This window comes from Phyllostomus hastatus, unplaced genomic scaffold (assembly GCF_019186645.2).
Source record: "Phyllostomus hastatus isolate PE091 unplaced genomic scaffold, TTU_PhHast_1.1 phas_scaffold_317, whole genome shotgun sequence".
Lineage (NCBI taxonomy): Eukaryota > Metazoa > Chordata > Mammalia > Chiroptera > Phyllostomidae > Phyllostomus > Phyllostomus hastatus.
In genome coordinates, this window is record NW_025334023.1 from 15,870,551 (window position 1) to 15,891,231 (window position 20,681).

The window sequence follows — 20,681 nt, forward strand, 5'->3', positions numbered from 1 at the left end:
AAGTTTTATTCTAATCTAGAATTTATATTCCAATTTTTTAATAGACCTAATAATATCCTTTATAGCATTTTTTTCCTCTCTGGAACAGGATCCTGTTGAGGGTCAGGTAGCATTTAGTTGTTATGCCTCATTAGCCTTCTTTAATATGAAATATTTTCACAGCCTTTTTTTTTAATGAGATTGATGTTTTGGGGAGTAACTTCCCTCCAACCATTTTAAAACAGAATCTTCCTCAGTTTGAGTGTGTCTGATATTTCCTCATGATCAGATCCAAGTAATGTATTCTTAGCCAGAATTCTAAGCAGGCAATTTTGTGTCTTTCTCAGAGGGTGTCACATCTGGAGGCACATGCTAACCATCTGTCTCATGTTGGTCATATTAATTTGATCATTTGCTCCAGGTGTGGTGCAATTTTCCCATTGTATAAATTACATTTTCCCCTTTTCAATTAATAAACTGACTACATGGAGACTTTTTAACATTATGCAAATATCTTGCTTCTCATCACAATTTTTTCCTGCAATTACCATCCACTGATGGTCCCAAAATAATGACTTTACAACTTTAGCACTACCTCTACATTTATTAGCCAGCACTTTAGGATTCTACAGCTAGCAAGAGAGTTTCCTTCCTTCTTTCCTTCTTTCTTTCCTTCCTGACTACCATATGGAGTAAAGACTTTAAATTTTTTTCAATAATATATATATATATATTATTGAATTGTATATATAATTCCTTAAGGTGCATAATTATCTTGATATTCAAATGGTCGCAAAGTTCACCTGTGACCTCACCATTAAGCTGGTTCTTATGTCTCTGTTTTATATCCCCATCATTTTTTTAGCACTCCCATTCTGGTAGAATAAAACATTTTAGAGTCATCCTGTACCTACACTTTCCCAGGCCTGGAATCAGTCATATATCCAAGAAACATTGGTTCTTCTCAGTGAGGAAGGCTATTAGAGACAAAGATCTAGAAGTAAGTTTTGCTTGATAGGGAGACACATTTGATCTCAAAACCCAGATATAGTGGGGGGTGTGGGATCCTTGGCTTATGAGGAGTGCTCAAGTGAATATAGTTATGAGGAGGATGGGATTGGGAAAGCAGGAGCAAACGCAACCATTGCACTCTCCTGTCTCAATAAATGCAGGTGTAATTGAATGATTGGTTTTGATTGAATTTCACAGTTGTTCCTGCCCTTTTTCATTGTGGGTCTTGTGAGCAGTGTATAATGTACCTCCTGTAGAAAAAATTCTCACAGACACCCCTGGGTTGGAGGAGCTGTTGTGTTTTTGTCTACTGAAGTTATTTATGTATCCACAGCTTTCCTCTTAGACTTATTGCTGAAGTAAATATTGAAGATGTACAATTTATAAATTGTATAAAAGAGACATGTTTTTAGATAAAGCAAAGAAAAATAAGCATGTATTATAAAAAGTAAGACTAAATAGTTTGGTCCCCATGGAGTATGGGTTATTTGACACAAAGAATCTTCTCATACAAATCTCTGACTGTTCATGGTGTCTTGTATTTCACAGTTTAATATTACTCATAAAAAATAGAACTACTGTGTGTGTTGGAGAGTGAGGGAGGACTGGCAGTTTAGCAAATGGTTAAAAGCAATCAAACTAACTGGAATTTGATTCAAACTCCACCACTTCTTGGATGTGTTAAGTAAGTTATTTACCTCTCAACCTTAGTTTCATCATCTCTAAAATGCAGACAAGAATAATAATTTATGGAATTTGTGTAAGAATTGAGTGGTATAATACATGTAAGGAATTTGTAACATTTCTTCAATAAATGGCATCTGTTATTATGTTAAACTGTAATTAGCCATTGGCAGTCAGTTATCAGTCATTACATTTTTTGACAATTAGCTTACAAACCAAGTATAGACTTGATCTGAAGAAATAGATCATGGTGGGCTAGGTATAGCAGAAAACTAGGGAGGAGAAAGGATGAAAAAAAAATTCTCAGTATAGACCCAGGGATAGATGACATTTTTTAAGATAACTGGCTTTTGGGGAGAATTCTCTCAAACAAAGAGGCAAGAGCAAAGGTAGCTATTGTTACACAAAAGGGAATAAAGTGTGGGAACAAGAACCAACTCTAATTTAATGGTATATTTCCAACCCTAAGCACAGTGCAATTTAGGATCATAGGAGCTTCCAACTAGAAAACACTTTTCAATGTATTCAGTCTAACATCCCATACAATGCTGAGATGCTAATATGGTATATCTTTATGTGGTCATTCAAGGACTGGGATTCACTTACTTCACAAGAGAGAATAGGAAGTTCTTTAGACTGAGAAAAAATTAACTTCATTAAATTTAAAGAGCCCTCCATAATCCTGGCATTTCAGGAAATTATGGAAGAACAAATACATACAAAGATGACTATTATACAATTTCTGACCTCAAGGACCTCACCATATAATGAAATACCACATGAACACATGAGAAAACCACAATATAATGATCAGTAAACAAAATGAATTTAGAACCCAGAGATACAGCAGAAATATTTCCCAATAAGATAAAAATAAAACTGAATCTTGAAATATCAATAATTTCTCACCAAGAAGAGAAGAAAAGGAAAGGCATTTTCAGCAGAGGGAACAATATATGCATTGGACTAGAAGAATGAATGGGTGAAGTTAGTTACAAAAAATGAGAAGTGGTATATAGCTAGAATATTAAGTTTGTAGTGGGAAATAAGAGGACATATAAAGAGTTCAGAATATACCATGAATACCAGTGTTTCTCCATTTTCTCTGGAGGAAGAAAAATATAGGCCCCTAAGTATACATCCACATATTCTTACATAATTGAGGGACTAAAGTATAGTCTATGTAAATGGATTTCATATCTTCCCTGTAAAAGAGATATATTTGAAAACCCAATGTTTAAAAATCATGATATAATGTTCATATCTTCAAGAATATGTCTACATACCTTGTTTTGTGAAACACTTCTATAGACAACTAGAGTAATGAGAGCTTTTTAAGCAGCAAATTTATATGATTCTACCTATATTTCAGAAATACATGGAGCTATCGGCCTTAGCAAAATGAAGAACGATGGATAGCTGAACTAATGGGAGAAGGATAGGTGGTGAGGGCTTGTTTTAAGATGGAGAGAATGAGAAGAAGATGAGTTGGCTAAGGTGCAGAAACTCTTGTATACTCTAAAGAGAACCCAAAGCTCTTTTTGGTGAGTGATTATGAGGTAGCAAGGTGAGCAACACATCAAGAATGATTCTGAAATGTCTGCCATTGATTTTTAATAATCTGTCTTGTTTTGTCCTCTTAAGCTATATGCCATTAAAAATTGAGCTTGTCTTCATATAACTTCTAAAAATCTGCTAGTATAATTCTTCAGAACCTTTTCCCCTCTACAGTCCTTTAATCCTTTCTGGTTTATTACGACTGTCAACTATGTCACTTGGAAGTATCTTACTTCTTCATTTGCTAGGATTTCTTGAGGAACAGTCTAGAAAATGGCAAGTTAGCTCTGGGCTTTAATAAAAAATATGAAAGTTTTGAAATTTTGAATGAAGTTTTAGGTAACAGTGTGCATATTTGAAGAGAAAGGCCAGTGGCAAGTCACAATGAAGTCTCAAAGAATAACCTTCTTTTCAGTGTCCCTCCCTTTCCCAGGAACTTTCCCAAAGTCCCAGGACTTTCCCAGGGACTTTCCCAAAGTCCCAGGACTTTCTTAGGACATCCAGAAATGATCACAATGACTCAGAAAAAAAGAAATAAATTCAATTGAGACTGATTATGTAAACCAGAATGCCAAGGAGGTTACTTCAGCAGAGTGAGACATTCTAGGAATGGGAATGCTCAAGTCCTTTCCTATATATCTTTACCAATTCTGAGGGAATCAGAAGGCTGAGTAGTTTGATATAGATTGGTGAATGCTGACTCAGAACAAAGGTGGGAGGTTCTGACAGATAATTCATCTAGACCAGGATAACTTTTCCAAGTCTTGGTTACTTAATTCCCTAGAATTACCACCTTAGCAATTTTGTTGATATTCTGATCAGGCAATACTTCTGATCATAATAACTGTAACAACAATCTTTATATACCAGATATTCTAATTTCTCATTATGTCACTTAGTCCTTAGAACAGTCTAATGATATTTAATATTCACTGATTAAAGCACCATCTTCAGTGAAGTAATTATTCGAATGAGTTTAGGTGACTATCTGTCTCTTTCTAGCTGAATGAGCTAACCCAAATCATTTGACTCAAAGCATAACCTTTTGTCTCAGGGCAAAGAGGTCCTGTTCTATAACATGTAGGGAATTCAAAACAGTGTCCTGTGTATTACTTTCCAAGTGGGTTTACTTTGAATGCAATTCTGTAATCAGAAGATTACATTAACTTCTAAAAAGCCTTAATTAAAATAAGGACTGCTATATGATAGAGAAGGCTTTGTCAGTATGTATAAATGTTTTAAGATATCTAGGGCAGAAGCTACCCTCAGGCAAGAGTTAATACTTATATACTAGGTTCACAAAAAGTAAGTGAATCATAATTTCTATGTATACCAATGCCTATTAAATTTTCAGTCAGTGCCTTGTTTCCTAAAGTGGAAGGGCAGCAACACCAGAATATGTTCATTGTACCTGTTTGTCAGAAACTCTCAAGTCAGGATTCTGTTATAGCCTGATAGAAACTGTGACTGTTTGAACATTAGGGGACATTTTCAGTTTTGCAGAGACAGATTTCTTTAGGCCCAGAAACATTGTTCTGATATCTTGGTGGTGGAAACTCATAGTTATATATTTTTTTGGAAAGAAAAAACAACTTAAAAACAGAATAGTTTAAAATTTGGGGATATTATCACTTGATACTCAGTAAACTTTTAGCAGCAAGTGAAATAATGGTATAACCTGAGCAATCTCTGTAAAAAAAAAAGAAGTATCAATCACCATGTATTTATATGTTTTTAAATGATTAGTTCATTTCTTCCATAATGTACTATTTGAACTGCCATGCAAATTGTTCTCACCAAATGTGAATTTTGAGAAAGTAAAGTAATTTACTTAAGGCATGTGACATCTTTGCTATGAATTAAAATGTGCTAGAGGTGGGCATACAATACAATGTACAGATGATTTGTACACTTAAAATCTATATAACTTTACTAACTATTGTCACCTCAAAAAATTAATTTTGAAAAAGGCCAAAAAAGAGATACTACATTATCTAGAAATTTGGAGAACTAAAAACTGGAACAGAAAACCACTCTTTTCATTATAAGTATAAAATTTTTTATAATGGTCATGTATTACTTGAATAAAAATTTAAAAGGGAAAAACAGATAAAATAAAAAATAAAAATAAAAGGTGCTGGTATTACATGCTGGTGAACACCATTTTAGGAGGCTACATTGGAGAGAGAAAGACAAAGAACTCCCTAGATTGGGAAGGGCTCTTTAAAGAGCATTGAAACACTTATTTTAAAGGTGTGTAATACCATATTTAAACCTCAGTTGTAATATTATGAGCACCTCTTCTCTCATTTTAGAAATTTATTTAATAATTATACATTCAGGCTATTGTAAAGATGTATAAATACCTAGCTCCTACTACATATACAAGAAATGTCTCCCTTTCCCTCCACTCCTGTCCTCTCTGTAATCTTCAGTCTTCTCAACTCTCCTTATAATTTAGCATAAGCTGTTAGTCTTTATGATGTATATTTATTCATATTAGATAGCTTTCATTTAATTTTTCATCATGTGAATTCACTGTTGTGGAAAATGTTTGCTAAAGAATAATCTCATTTTTCCAATAACCCAAGTTAAAAACCTAGAACATTTTTAAGGAGCAAAATAATAATGCACCTCTTCTAAGTATAGAGTTAGCATTGTATATATACAGATTTTACTTCCTTGGGACAAATCTCAGATGAAGATGCTACTACTCATTAGAAGTAAACAATACAAAAAATAAAAAAAGAAGTCTATTTTTATGTATTTATTCATTTAGCACATATGAGAGACTTCAGGATATCAAGGTAAATTATCTATATCCCATGTATCTGTAGGACTGCTTTCTAATCTTCTACAGTGAATGATCTAAAATATTTTTTGGTTTCATTATCTATTTATGACTCTTACAATACGTGGAAAACTCCAGAAACTATTATTTATATAGGTTACATTTATAGCTATGTACCATTCTTAAAACTTAAACTGAGAAAATTTGAAGATATTTATTGATTTATTAGAATAACAAAATAATTATTACATTTTAGTAAAAATAACATAATTAAAATATATATAAAAAATCATAAGTGGAATGGTACTGCTTCACATTTTTGAAAAAAATAAAAGAAGATAAATGGATTCAATTCCTGCTTCTATATTCAATATATTATACTATTGTATTTGGTTCAAAATTTAAAAAAAAAAATCCAGCCTTGTACAGGTATAAAATTGGAATAAGGAGCAGAAAAATCTCATACATTAATGAAAAACAGCAACAATAGATAGTACATACCTTTTTAGAGCTTCAAAATACATCTTAGAATAAGGGATCTGAGAAGGTCTACAATATAGAGATTTGTTTTGATTTGTTAAACCTTAAATATTTCCAACTAATATGACTATAAAACCCACCCACCACTATCACCTTGTGTCTTTGATTTTCCCAAACACTCTTTTAAAATCTTTGGGTTTAGTCAGGCCAAGATGGAGGCATAGGTAGAAATGCTTCACTCCCTTGGACAACCCAAACCAAGATAATAGCCAATTTAAAAACTATAAACAACCAGAAGCCCTGGAAAATCAAGCTGCATGGAACTCTGACAAACCAGGAATTAAAGAAACATTTATCCAGACAAGTAGGAGAAGTGGAGATAGGCAGCCAAATGGAGAGGACCCAAGGCAAGGTAGTGGACTGCATGAGTGAGGAGGGGCTAACCCACCCAGAAACTAAAGACTCAAAACCTCTAGCTGTAAATACTATGGGGGTTGTGAAGGTGGGAGAAACTCCCAGTCTCACAGGAGAGTTTATTGGAAAGTGGGGCTAGAATAGAGTAAGCAAGCAGTACTTTTCCCTCTCTGACCCCTCCACCACAGATAGTACCACAAAGCAGCAATAAGGGTTGCCCCACCCTGGTGAATACCTGAAGCCCCACCCCCTAACAACTTAACAGTTGTGGTGTGACAAAGAAATATGGCCCAAATGAAAGAACAGATCAAAACTCCAGAAAAAGAGCTAAGTCACAAGGAGATAGACAACCTATCTGATGCAGAGTTCAAAACACTGGTAATCAGAGTGCTCACAGAATTGATTGAGCTCAGTTGCAACATGAAGGAAGAAATGAAGGCTACACAAAGTAAAATAAAGCAAAATATACAGGGAACCAACAGTGAAGGGAAGAAAACAAGGGTTCAAATCAACTATTTGGAATGAAAGGAAGACATAAACATCCAACTGGAACAGAATGAAGAAGCAAGAATACAAAAAAATGAGGTGAAGCTTCAGAACCTCTGGGACAAGTTTAAGCACTCCAACATCTGCATAATAGGGCTGCCAGAAGTAGAAGAGGAAGAGCAAGAAATTGAAAACTTATTTAAACTAATAATGAAGGAAAATTTCCCCAATCTGGCAAAGGAAATAGACTTCCAGGAAGTCCTTCCAGGAAGGATGACCAGAGAGTCCCAAAGAAATTGGACCCAAGGAGGAACACACCAAGGCACATTATAATTAAGTTACTCAAAATTAAAAATAAGGAGAGAATCTTAAAAGCAGCAAGAGGAAAGGGGAGAGTTACCTACAAAGGAGTTCCCATAAGACTATAAACTGATTTTTCAAAAAAAGCCTTACAGGCAAGAAGGGGCTAGAAAGAAGTATTGAAATTCATGAAAGGCAAGGACCTACATCCAAGATTACTCTATCTAGAAAAGCTATCATTTAGAATGGAAGGGCAGATAAAGTGCTTCTCAGATAAGGTCAAGTGAAGAGAGTTCATCATCATTAGGACCTTATTATATGAAATGTTAAAGAGACTTTTCTAAGAAAAAGGAGAAGATAAAAAATATGAGCAGTAAAATGACAAGAAACTCATAGCTATCAAAAACTGAACCTAAAAAACAAAAACTAAGCAAACAACTAGCAGGAACAAAATCACAGAAATGGAGATCCTATGGAGGGTTTTCAGTGGGGTAGGAGGAAGAGGGAGAATGGGGGAAAAGGTACAGGGAATAAGAAGCATAAATGGTAGGCATAAACTAGACAGGGGTAGGTTAAAAATATTATAGGAAACAGAGAGACCAAAGAACTTATATGTACAACTCGTGGGCATGAACTAAGGTGGGGAGGGTGCAGGGCAGAAGGTGGATAAAGGGGATAAAAAAATTTGGACAACTGTCCCAATTTTTATCAATGATATTAATATACTTATAAAATATACTTAAAAAGACATGTATAGTGAAAGGACAGCAAACTCACAATTATTAACAACCACACCTAAAGCAAAACCAAAAGAAACTAAGTAAACAACTAGAACAGGAATAGAACCACAGAAATGGAGGGCACATGGAGGGCTAGCAGTAGGGGGGGGTGGGAGGAGGAGAGGGGGGAAAAGGTATAGAGAATAAGTAGCATAGAATGTAGGTTGAAAATAGATAGGGGGAGGGCAAGAATAGTATGAGAAATGTAGAAGCTAAAGAACTCACAAGTATGACACATGGACATGAACTAAAGCGGGGGAACGTGGGTGGGAGGGGGGTACAGGGTGGAGGGGAGTGAAGGGGGAAATGGGACAACTGTAATAGCATAATCAATAAAATATATTTTTAAAAAAATCCAAAATAAATTTTATTTATATATTTCCAGAAATGTACTTGGGGAAATCTGCTCTAAAATTAAAATTTTGCTTCTAAAAATACCAAGGATCAGCTCTAGTGTCCAGCTTATTAGACCCAATTGATTTTATGCCAGACACTATGAATAACTATCCTTTTTTTCCTTATAGTTATGTTTCACCAAGTCAAAGTGATTGTTCATTTATTTAGATGGAGACTTCAGTAGAAATTTGTAGTAGAGCTTTAGTTAGATCCAAGGGAAAATACGTGAGATCCAAGGGAAAATAAGCTTATCTCCAATGCTAAGTATATGGTGAGATGCCACTTTTCTCAAGATAAAATGCACCCAGTTCTTAAAATTCATTAAGGTTAATGCATTTTATAACTCTAAGGACACCATTCATTTTTTTTTGTATTGTGCTCTAGAGAATAAAAGTATCATAAAATATAATGTAAGTGATATTCCCTAGAGTTTTGCTTTAAAAACTTCCTGTAAATCTATCCCTATAAAAATTAAAAGCTAAAATAAAAGAACCCAAATAGCCAACTTTTATTGAGAGGTTACTAAGGGTTAGGTACTTTACTAAATAATTTGCCTACCTAAATAATTTGCCTACCTTTTATCTGCTTATAGCAACATAGAGTACAAGTGCTAGAGCTAGAATATGAAATTTAGAAATGTGATAAGTATGCTAGTATCCTTGAAGAGAGATCACTTGAATTCAAGACATGATGAGACACTGGGTAAGTCATTCAGTTTCACATAGCACATCTTTTTATTTGTGAAGCCAAGATAATATTTCTTTACTGCATGTCTGCATATTTACATGAGTATCAAATAAGATGTCTGTTAAATGTGGAAAGCCTCTGTTATATTACAATGAAGACAAGGTATTAGAATATTGTTATATTTTATAAACAATTTTAACTCAAACTGTGTCAATTTTTCTTCTTCCTCCTGTAGAAATTTCAGAACCTCGTGACAGTGACCTCAGAGTAGGTGGCTTTCCAATAGATGCTCTGAAAGCTTGTGACTTGGAATTAAAACTTTAGTGCTTAAATGACTAGGAGAGAATGTATTAATAAAAGGCTCAGTTTATGGGTAGAAATGCTTGAAATATGGCAATTGATCAAGATAAGAAACTTCACTTACATAAACACCAAATGCAACTGTGGTTCTATGTATTCCAAGATTCTGCAGGCCTTTAGTTTTGTAGAATATTGTTGAATTAGTCTAGCTCTCCCTCTATTAATTAAAACTCACTTTAAAATAGTGTAAGAAAGAAAAACCAAATAATGTGGCTTTAAAAAGATAGACTTCATTTTGCTCTTATGAAACAATGCAGAGATAAATAATCCAGGACAGAGAGTGCAGGGCTACCATCCTCAACTCCCAGCTATCTCTACATCTTCATTCTAATATCTTTATCTTAAAGTAGCAGGAAGAGCACAAAGTAGAAAGTGGAGTACATGCCCATTCCTATTTAAAGGCATAAGTTCAGAAGTGTCTATCATCAATTCCATTTTATCCCTATGGCCCAACAGGTATGGCCACACAGCTCTAAAGGAAAACTGGAAAATGTGATCACCTAGCCATGTGCCCTACTACATTTAGGATATTCATCATTAGTACAAAGAGAAAAAATAGTATTAGTGAAAAATAGCAATTTCTAATACAATCTCTTTTCCATAGACTGGGTACTTTGTTATAGTAGCCCAAACAGACTAAGACATAGGAGCTGTAACAAACCAACCACAAAATTTTAGTGGCCTAACCTAATAAAAATTGATTTCTTGCTCATACAAGGCCCAGTTCAGATGTTAATGTTTGGTGACTGGCCTTTCACATAGGCACTTCAGTGACTCTACTGTCCTACTCTTTGATGGATCGATCTTCTGCATCTTTTGGGAGACAAGGGAACAGGGTGTTTAGAGAGACCTACAGAAGGAATAGATGGGCCAGCCCTGCCAGTGGCCCACCTACCTTCTGCCCACACGCCACTGGCCACAGTACATTCACAAGGCCACACCTAAATGGGAAGCTGGTTGCACATCCAGGAGTTTGAGGAAAGAAGTTTCATGAGCACATTGAATGGATCTGTTGGGTCTTTCTGCTTAAGCCTCTTCAGCTTTTTCCCCTCTAGGGGCCAGTCATTGCTTGGGGTTTTAGTTTGGGGCTGAGCTACCTTATTTACATTCTAGCCTCAGTTCTTGGCTGACAAAGGTAATTCATTTTTCTCTCATTTTTCATTGCCTTATTTTCCCTCCTTCCTATAATATTTTTCCACTTATCAATTCTTCACTAAGTAGAAAAAGGCCATGACATTCTGTTTCTATTAGTCATTGTATATTCTTCTTTCCAATGGCATCTCCCAAAGTATATTTCATAACTTGTGGGTGACTCACTGTTTTTTTATTAACATGCTTTGAATGAACAATAACCTAGCTCTTACCTCCTAACATCTATTATCATCTCCATTCTGAGCAATACGTTGGGTATTTTTCATACAAGCTGCTTAGTCCTTTCTCTACATACAATTAAGTATTCCATTAGGAGAATATTGAGAGAATGGCCTATTACATAAAGACATAAGAGCCAGATTCAGAGCCATGACCTGTCTTAGACACAAACCTTGGAATGTTATGGGAACATTCCAAAAAATTTTAGCTTCACTGATTTTAAAATTATGTTAGCAACTGAAGTTACATGTTTTAGAGAGAAATAAATATTTTGTATTTATTTATTCAACAAACATTTATAAAGCAATCTACTGTGTGCAGGCACTTTGCAAAACATTAGGAGTAACTGTGAATATGATACAGATCCTTTTCTTTTGGAACTTACAGTCTAATTAAGAACTGAACCATTAATACCTAACTATAATGTAAAGGAAATAAATTATTAAAAGAGGGAAGTATAAATGTTATTAAATAGAGGTACCTAATCAAGTGTTTATTGTCAGAGAAACTCTGACCAAGGATCTGATATACTCAAGGATAAGTGAAGCAGATCAGCTAAAGTGCAAGGAAACAGAGGGGGAGAAGTTACAAGTTCTTTCCAATAGCCTAATAAAATAGCCTTAAAAATTCCAGAGAGTCCTTGTAATTAATAATAACCATGGATGTCAATATTTTTCTGCTCCTAAAACTTTTCACATTTATTATTTTAATTACTCCTCTCAAAAGCCTTATAACATTTCTTGCTACATTCGTCTCTCAAATAAGGAAACTGAGATTCAGAGAATTTAAAAATCTTGACAATGTCATACGGCTAACAGGTAGCAAAACTGGATCATCAAAAGGGGAAGTCATGTTCTCAAGTCTTTCAAATAGAGGGACATAATTTTAGAGGGAGCAGAGAGCAATGGTTAAGAGTCAGACTCCCTGGGTTAAAATCCTGATACTATCTCTTACTAGCCAGATGAATTTTCATAAGTTTAACCTGTCTTTATTGAAATCCTTCATTTTCAAAGTGAAGATAATAACAATACCTACCTCACATGCTTTTAGAAATGATTACTTCAGTTAACATTTGTAAAATACTTAGAACAGTCTCTGTAATAGAAAAATGTCATTAAATAATAAAGTCACTCTTGCATGTCGATGTGCTAATTTTCTAGCTCCCTACAGAAACAAATTCTACACAGTGAAGTAGACTAGCATTTCAGAACTCCAGTGGACAAAAATTGTTTCAGAAAAGCATTAGTCCTAAATTGAACTGATACCCAAAGTGTAACAAAATGATAGTACTTTCTACTTAGAATTACTTTTTAAACACAACCTGTAAGCTGCAATTTTACCTCCTACAAATTTTTGAAACTCAATCAGGGAATTCAGTTGAACAGAAACAAACATTGGTCTTAAGGAGGTGAACATCTGGCCTTATACTTGTACACTGGTGGCACTACCAAGGAATTCCAGTCTTTCCTGTGCATTGTGACAAGAATCTGATTGATCCAGCTGATTGTATGCTATCCCAAGTCTTATGATAGAAGGCTTCTGAAGCCCTCATCCAGAGGGAGAGGGAGCACAGGAACCACGATGAAGGGCTTTCTCTTCCCTACCAAGTATATCAGTGGAGAACTGGTCTGGATCAGGTGCCTCAGTTTTTTCAGAATTTTTATGAAAAAAAAAGAAAGGGAAACAAAGGTGCTGTTAGAACTAGAAAAATAACTAGAAAAGAATGTTTTCATCTTCTCTATAAAGTTACTATGAAGATTAATTGATATAAGAGCATAAGGAAACACTTAGCCTAATGCCAACTATGCAGGAGTTGAAACTACAGTAATGGTAGTAACTTGTTGTCAAATGATAATTAAGTAATAGTAACAAAGATAAATAGAAAATATATAAATCATATTTCATTTATAATTAAATCATGAAGATGAGGCTTTGTGATATGTAAGCACAAGGAAACTCTATTTGAAATTGAAGGTTGATAAGTGCAAACACACCTGTAAAAAATTCAAAGATATTTTCAAGTTATTTTAATCAAAGTATCTTAAAAATAATTACCCTTAAATTAACAAAAGTAGAATCTTTGTTATATTTCCCCCAACTAACTTTACATAATGTTAACTTTTTATCTGTGGCATATATTTGTTCTTGTTATACACCCATTGCAATAATCCCTATATATAAATTTATAGATATTAAAGGTAAAAACAAAATAGTGTAGTATAAGGAGAAGACCATAGGATTCAAAATGAGAAGACTGAGGAGATAGCTTTGGAATTAGCCATTCAGAAGACATGTGACCTTCAATATGTCATCAGGATTCCCTCATCTTGCTCAGTAGTATCTTCATCTGCAGTATAGGCATGTTCATACTTACTCTATCTCCCTTAGGTGAGGAACATCCAATGGTGCTCTGGAGTTGACACATCTGCTGTGAGAACTGATAGCATCTTTTCCAAACTCTTTACTCAATGACAATAAATTGATACTTTAAAATTAACAATCATGAAATATTTACACCATGAAAATTGACAGGTGCTATGAATCAAAATATTCTCCATACTCCCCTACTTCTCCTCTGAGATTTAGTTATTAATCTTTTGCTAGTACACTACTGGGAATGTCTAATGAGAAAATGTGCCTGAAAGTGTTTTGCAAACTATAACATGTAATGCAAATAATGTTATAATATTCATTATGGAAAAGTATAGATATGGAATCTGATTCTTGCATATTAAAATATCATCAAATGATTTTTCTAATTAAAAAGAAAAGATATAAATGAGATAGTAGGACATATTTAAATGATTTAATTGACTTGTATATTATAAAAAGGGCCTATCAAATCAAGGCAATGAAGGTTACATAGAACCTTTGCAAGGCAACTGACCATCTGTTTGCGTAGGACTGATATGGTCTTTCCAAGGACCAGGACAAGCTACATAATTTGTAGGACACAATGCAAAATTAAAACACTGGACACCATGTTTGAAAATTATTAAGAATTTCAAGACAGCAACAGCAGAGAGCATTAAGCCAAGCATGGACAGTCCCAGGTAACACTCAGTTGCATGCTTATGAAGGTGGCTTACCTAGGAGACATAGGACTTTCAGTGCTAAAGCCAGAACTCTGGAGGCAAACAGAGACTAGAATGGTTAGCTACCCTTTGTTTCAAAAAATAGTTAGTATTAATGTATTATTAATGTTTTAGCATACACAGTGAAATATACCAAAAAATACCAAGTATTATCAATTCAGTCATAAGAGCTGGAAGGGAATACAGCTTAAATCATACTTTTGTCTATAAAGATCTTTGCTTATTTCATTCTGTACAACTTAGTGAACTAAATTATTCTGTTGTGTGGTTCACTGTTCCCAACCCTTTCCAAACACATAAATCTAGTCTTAGACTATAAAAAGCCAGTATAAAATTGTTCCTTAAAGCAAGTTCCAGACAAATTTTAAATGAATAAATGGACCAGTATTCTTGATACTTAAGATAATTCTATAGATGTGTTTAGAAATTGGAAATAAGATCTATGAAATGTTGAAAAAATCACTGGATGATATAATTACGTAAAGCAAAAGATTAGACATGTGTGCACATGCACAAAACACAACCACAAACATTGAGGTTACCAAGAGGAGAAATTAATCTGATGTTTAAAATAATAGACAATTTAAAGTGAAAACACATGAAATAGTTCTGTTGATCTCCTGTATTGAGTTTATGGAGAAGACTGTGACTCATTATGACTGATCCAACTTTGTGCAAAAAGTGAAGGTAATTAGAGGAGTTATTCTCAAACTCAGTGCATATTAGAATTTCCTGGAAGACTTGTTAAAGCAAGTGGTGAATCCCCCTGACATTCTGCTTCAGTAGGTCTCTAGAAGGGCTAGAGTGTTTGTGTTTCTAACAAGTTTACATGTTGTGTTGCTGGTACTTTTGATGACCACAGAATTTATGGAGCATCTGTGACCTTAACTACCATTTAACATGTAATTAGATGGCAAGAAACCAATCACCCACCACTACATTTACTTCATTGCTTTGTTTCGTAGGTGAGAGAATTTCCTGAGTCAAATTAAAAGTATGTTCTAATAAATACAAATGCTAATTAGTTCATTTATGGCTGTAGGGCTAGCACTTTATTTGAGAAAACTTGAATTGGATTAAAAGTTAATGTTCCTATTATACCTAAGGACTTGCTTAGATCCAGAATCCTTCCTGATCTGTAATATTATACTTCTGCTGCAATTAGTTTTAAATGCAAGCCTTTAAAAAGTACTCAGCCATCAAATAGAACCTCTTAAAATTATTGTGTGTTAACTTGTGCATGTCGTAGTTTCTGAATTGTTTTATGTTAGAAGAGTAAATTAGGGGGGATATAGCCAGTGGGTCTAACCGTCACTTCTCTTCAATCTTCACATGCACTAATGCATATTTTTTTAACTTCTTTTTACTTTTTTTCTCCAATTAAATCTGTGAAGCTCTATGAAATATTAAAATTGGTTTGAAATTCACTTAAAATACAACTAAATCAAATAAATTAAATGTACTGTGTTGTGAAGATTTAACAACATACTTTTCCACATTTCAAAATCCAAAAGGCAACATAAAGTTTACCTATAACCCAGCTTCCCACAAAAGAGCATACTGAATTAAATAAGATGATGTGTGAAAATGTCTGCCCAGTGCCTGCCACTCAGTAGTTGCTCATTTTTTTAAACATTTTCAAGGGTCCACATTGTAACAGTTATCAATATAAACACAGAAGTAAGTGATATGAGATTCTAAAGGCAGAAGCATTTTTAGATTGTCACAATATAGGAGGAGAAAAGTTCAAGTGAAGGAAATGATATATTCAGATAAATAATATATTCAATAAAGTTTTTAAAGTGTGAATTCAATTTTAAAAGAGGGAGAGCAACTTAACCTAAATTGGTGAATTCATGCCTTGTTGCCCTTTACAATCACCTGAGGTGTTTTTAACACTCCAAGTACCTGAGCCCCACTATATACAATTACATTTGAATCTCCAGGGATCAGAGATAGGCATCAATATTAAACAGACAAACACTCTCAGAGTGCTACTGGGAAAGAAATGAAAGAGAAAGAGATGGATTGACAAACTGCAGTTTCTTATTATCATCAGCCTGAAACTGTATATATTAATTTCTGGTGGGAATGTAGCATGCAGATTTAAAGGCATAACACAGAGTAATTTGGGCAACTGTCACTGTCACAAAGAACTTCGAGCCATTTTGGCATCTGTGACTGCTAAAAAGGTCCCTGCTGGCTTATTAGACTTTCTACCCATGGGGATTCCTTGGACAAGAGTGAGGTAATAACATGTTCTGCATGTCACAGTTAACAAGTCAATAGGTTCATTTCACAGTCCATAGGAAAAAGAGGTTCCTAAGGTGTGTCAGCAAGTCAGTACAGACACAGTCTATCTCTAGTCTACAGGAAAAAAGCACAGGTTTTGAAATCAATCACAGGTATATTCAATTCCTTGATTCCCTCAATTACAAGTGTGGCAATTACTAGAATGGCAATCCTACTTCTAGGATTAGAGTGACAATCCTAGGATCACCCAGGAGCACCTAATGTTATAGGAAGGCAAGAAGCAAGCAGGTTTCTGTAGAGCAGTGGAGTTCAGGAGGGGAAGATATGTCTGGTGCTGGAATGGGTCCTGATAGTGGTGAATTGTCATAAAATAGGCTTTTCTGCTAGTCTTGATCAGTAGTTCTTATGATAAGCACCCATTTATCAAATTCAATGAATTTATAAAAATGATAGCTTCTACTGAGGAAGCATCCATTTTATACCAGATTCTATATTGGGTGCTTCATATGTGCTATCAAAATTAATCTTCATGAAAATTGTAGAGATGGGCATTAATTATTTTCTCTCCTACCAATAAAGAAACCAAGGCTGAAAGAAGATAACTAACTTGACAAAGGTTATACTTTCTGTAAGTAATGTAGCATTTAAACCATGGTCTAATTAACTTTAAAAGTCCTTCCACTATGGTAGTACCTTCAAACTTGGATAGACACACTACTGCAGGTTTGCTAAGATTTGCTAAAGAGTACATAGCATAGAGAGCTTTAAGGAAATTTATTTCCAGGTCCTCCTTGCAAGTATAATTTCCTATAATGAATCTGAGCAAGAAGACTCCTTTGAAGATGCTCCTTTACCACCTCCACTTTCATGGTTTCCCTTCTCTGACTTTTTAGAAGAAAGGCATACTTTTCCCCCTATCCTGAACCCATTCTCAACACAGCACTTTCCCAGAAAGGGTAAAAACTTACAAGCAGAGAATTCAAAATATTGTGGCAGTGTTGCTGAAGGGAGTGACTTTAATAACTGAGTAGCAAAAATATTGCAAGTCAAGTGATTTGTAAATAAATTTATAATTTATAAGATTGCTTTCATTAAAGAATCTTGATTAAATTGTCAGTTGATGGATTAGATTATTCAGATCCTGGATCAGTACATCATTTTTGGCATATATAACTAAAAAGGATTCAAATAATTAAGTGAAATTAATATGGAAATATTTTCATTCTAACCTAGTTTTTTATGAGTACAAAATTTTCTTAGAACTCAATTTATTTTAAAAAATTTAGAATAGAACACCAATCCAAAAGAACCTATGCACCCCAATGTTCATAGCAGCACAATTTACAATAGCTGGATGCTGGAAGCAACCTAGATGCCCATCAGTAAATGAATGGATCAAAAAACTCTGGTACATTTACACAATGGAATTCTATGCAGCAGAAAGAAAGAAGGAGCTCCTACCCTTTGTAACAACATGGATGCAACTGGAAAGCGTTATGCTAAGTGAAATAAGCCAGGCAGTGAAAGACAAATACCATATGATCTCACCTTTAACAGGAACCTAAAGAACAAAACAAAGAAACAAGCAAAATATAACCAAAGACACTGAAATAGAGAACAGTCTGATAGTGTTCAGAGGGAAGAGAAGAAGGAATTTCAGGGGAATTTCAGGGGGGAATTTCAGGGAATTTCAAAGGAATTTCAGGGAATTTCAGGGATATGCAACAACAGTTAAACTGAAAAATATGTATAAAAAATTAGAATAGATTTTATGTGTAATTTTATTCTTTCTAGAAATAAATAATATTCATTTCTTAATCTCTGAATTAATTTTTATTTTTATTTATTTATTTATTTATCTTTCTTTCTTTTCTTTTTTTATTCAATTGTTGTTCAAGTGCAATTTTCTGTCTTTTACTCCCATCCCCACCAACCCCACCCCCCGGCCTTCCCGATCTCCCTCCCATTTCCACCCCCCTAGTTTTTGTCCATGTGTCCTTTATACTTGTTCCTGTAAACTCTTCCCCTTTTCTGAATTAATTTTTAATTAACAATCTTCCATCAATATAATTAAGAAATAAATTTTAAATAAAACTTTACTTTTTATAGTTAATAATTATTTATTAATAAAGAATTACTTTTATATTTAATAATTATTTATTAATAAATAATTTATTTATCTATTTGAGAAACACAGACAGAGAGATAGAGCCATTGATTTATTGTTCCACTTATTTATGCATTCAGTTGTTGAGTCTTGTATGTGCCTTCACTGGGGATTAAATCTGCAACCTGGGCTTTTAGGTATGATGCTCTAACCAAATGAGCTACCCAGCCAGGGTCTAATAATTACTTTAGGTGTACAAATCCTCAGTTATAAAAACAGGTATGGGGAGGTAAAGTACATCTTAGGAAATATAATCAATAAAATTATAATAACTATGTATAGTGTCAGGCAGGTACAAGATTAATTGGGTTAAATTATATAAATGTCTAATTACTATTTTTTACACCTGGAACTAATATAATATTGTGTGTTGATGGTAATTGAAAAATATAAACATTTAAAAAATAAATTATAACTAAATTATTTAATGATAATTTAATCCAGGAGATTAGGTTAACAGTCACATGAAAGTTTTTACAAGTTTAAATTTTTATACCAGCTGTTGTTGCAGAAAAGTAAGATGGGCTGATATAACAGCTTTTTAAAAAATGTTTCAAGTATAACATAATATTTAGGCATAATTCTGTGGGAAAATAGAATAAAAAGAAGAGATTAAGTAAAAAAAGGAAACCCCATAAAATTTTAGAGTATAATAAAGTATGTTTAAGTATTTTTTACATAAATGATGGTGAATAAGATACATTTTCTAAAAGTGATATTAAATTGTTAGTTTTTAAATTTATACTATTTGTAACATCCCTGAAATTATGTCCTCTGAAACTATTCCTAATTATGATTAAAACATTTTGGAATCTACTTTAAATGTCTCATTTGATGCTACTCAAGAATAAGCTTGAAGTCCATTGCTCTACAGAACTTTGCCCTGCATGGTATGTGATTCATTGCTACATGGGAAAGGCAGTAAAGCATGCAGTTAAGAGCTTAGGCTCTACAAAAAAACAGGTTGATGTTCTAACCTTAACTCCTCTTACTTGTTTTTTAATCTTAGACAAGTTACTTGACCTCTCAAAGCCCCTTTTTCCCAAGTCTATATAATGGAGATGATGAAGATAATTATTTTGTAGCATCATTCTCTAGGTTGTATGAAATTAGTTATGTCAAGCCAGAAAAATTCCTGCACATAGTGATTGTCCATGATAAAAGCTGACATAGATAAGAGAGTTCAGATGGGAGGTAAGTGATTGTTCTTGGACTAAGTTTCCAGAGGTACCAGGGCTTAATATGGTCTCTTAGAATGAATTAAAAAAGTTAAAAGAAGGGAATGAATCCCTGGCTGAGGGGTCAGAGCTACTCCGATCCACAAAGCATCAAATGCAAAAGTCAAGAACTGCACCTTTAGAAATGAAGAGGTGGATTACAAAATCCTAATTGCACAAAATAAAGCTAGACCTCCCCTGTCCAAATTGTAGTGCTTTAATGGTGTCTATTCTACATCATCATCATCATTGTTATCATTGTCATCATCATCTTACCAGTTTCTTCTTGATTGACAGTTCTAAATGCTGAAATTCAATAATATGGCCTTGGTCATAGTTCCCTAACTTGGTTCCAGCTTAGAATTTAACTCTATTACTCTGACATCTTTGTCTTGTTCTCAGCCTTGAGTTCTGCTTATATTTTGTTTTGACTAAATGTACTTAAATGATGTCTTATTCTACCTCTTCCCAGGGAGTGTGTGAGAGAGAACACAAAATATCAAGAGCTCATATCTTGAAGTTTAACTAAAATTAGTTAAAATCCCAACTCTACCACTACTTCTGTAGCCTTGGGAAACTCAGAACTTCTCTGAGCCTCTGTTTCCTCTTATTTACAATGGGAATAATAATTCCTAATTGACAGAGTTGCTGTAG

At 34.1% G+C, this 20,681-nt stretch overlaps 1 protein-coding gene across 1 annotated transcript in view; it reads left to right on the plus strand.

The window, feature by feature from the left end:
- The window catches only part of TYR (tyrosinase), a 78,368-nt gene that overhangs the window by 14,430 nt on the left and 43,257 nt on the right, over positions 1-20,681 (plus strand). The window lies entirely within an intron of this gene.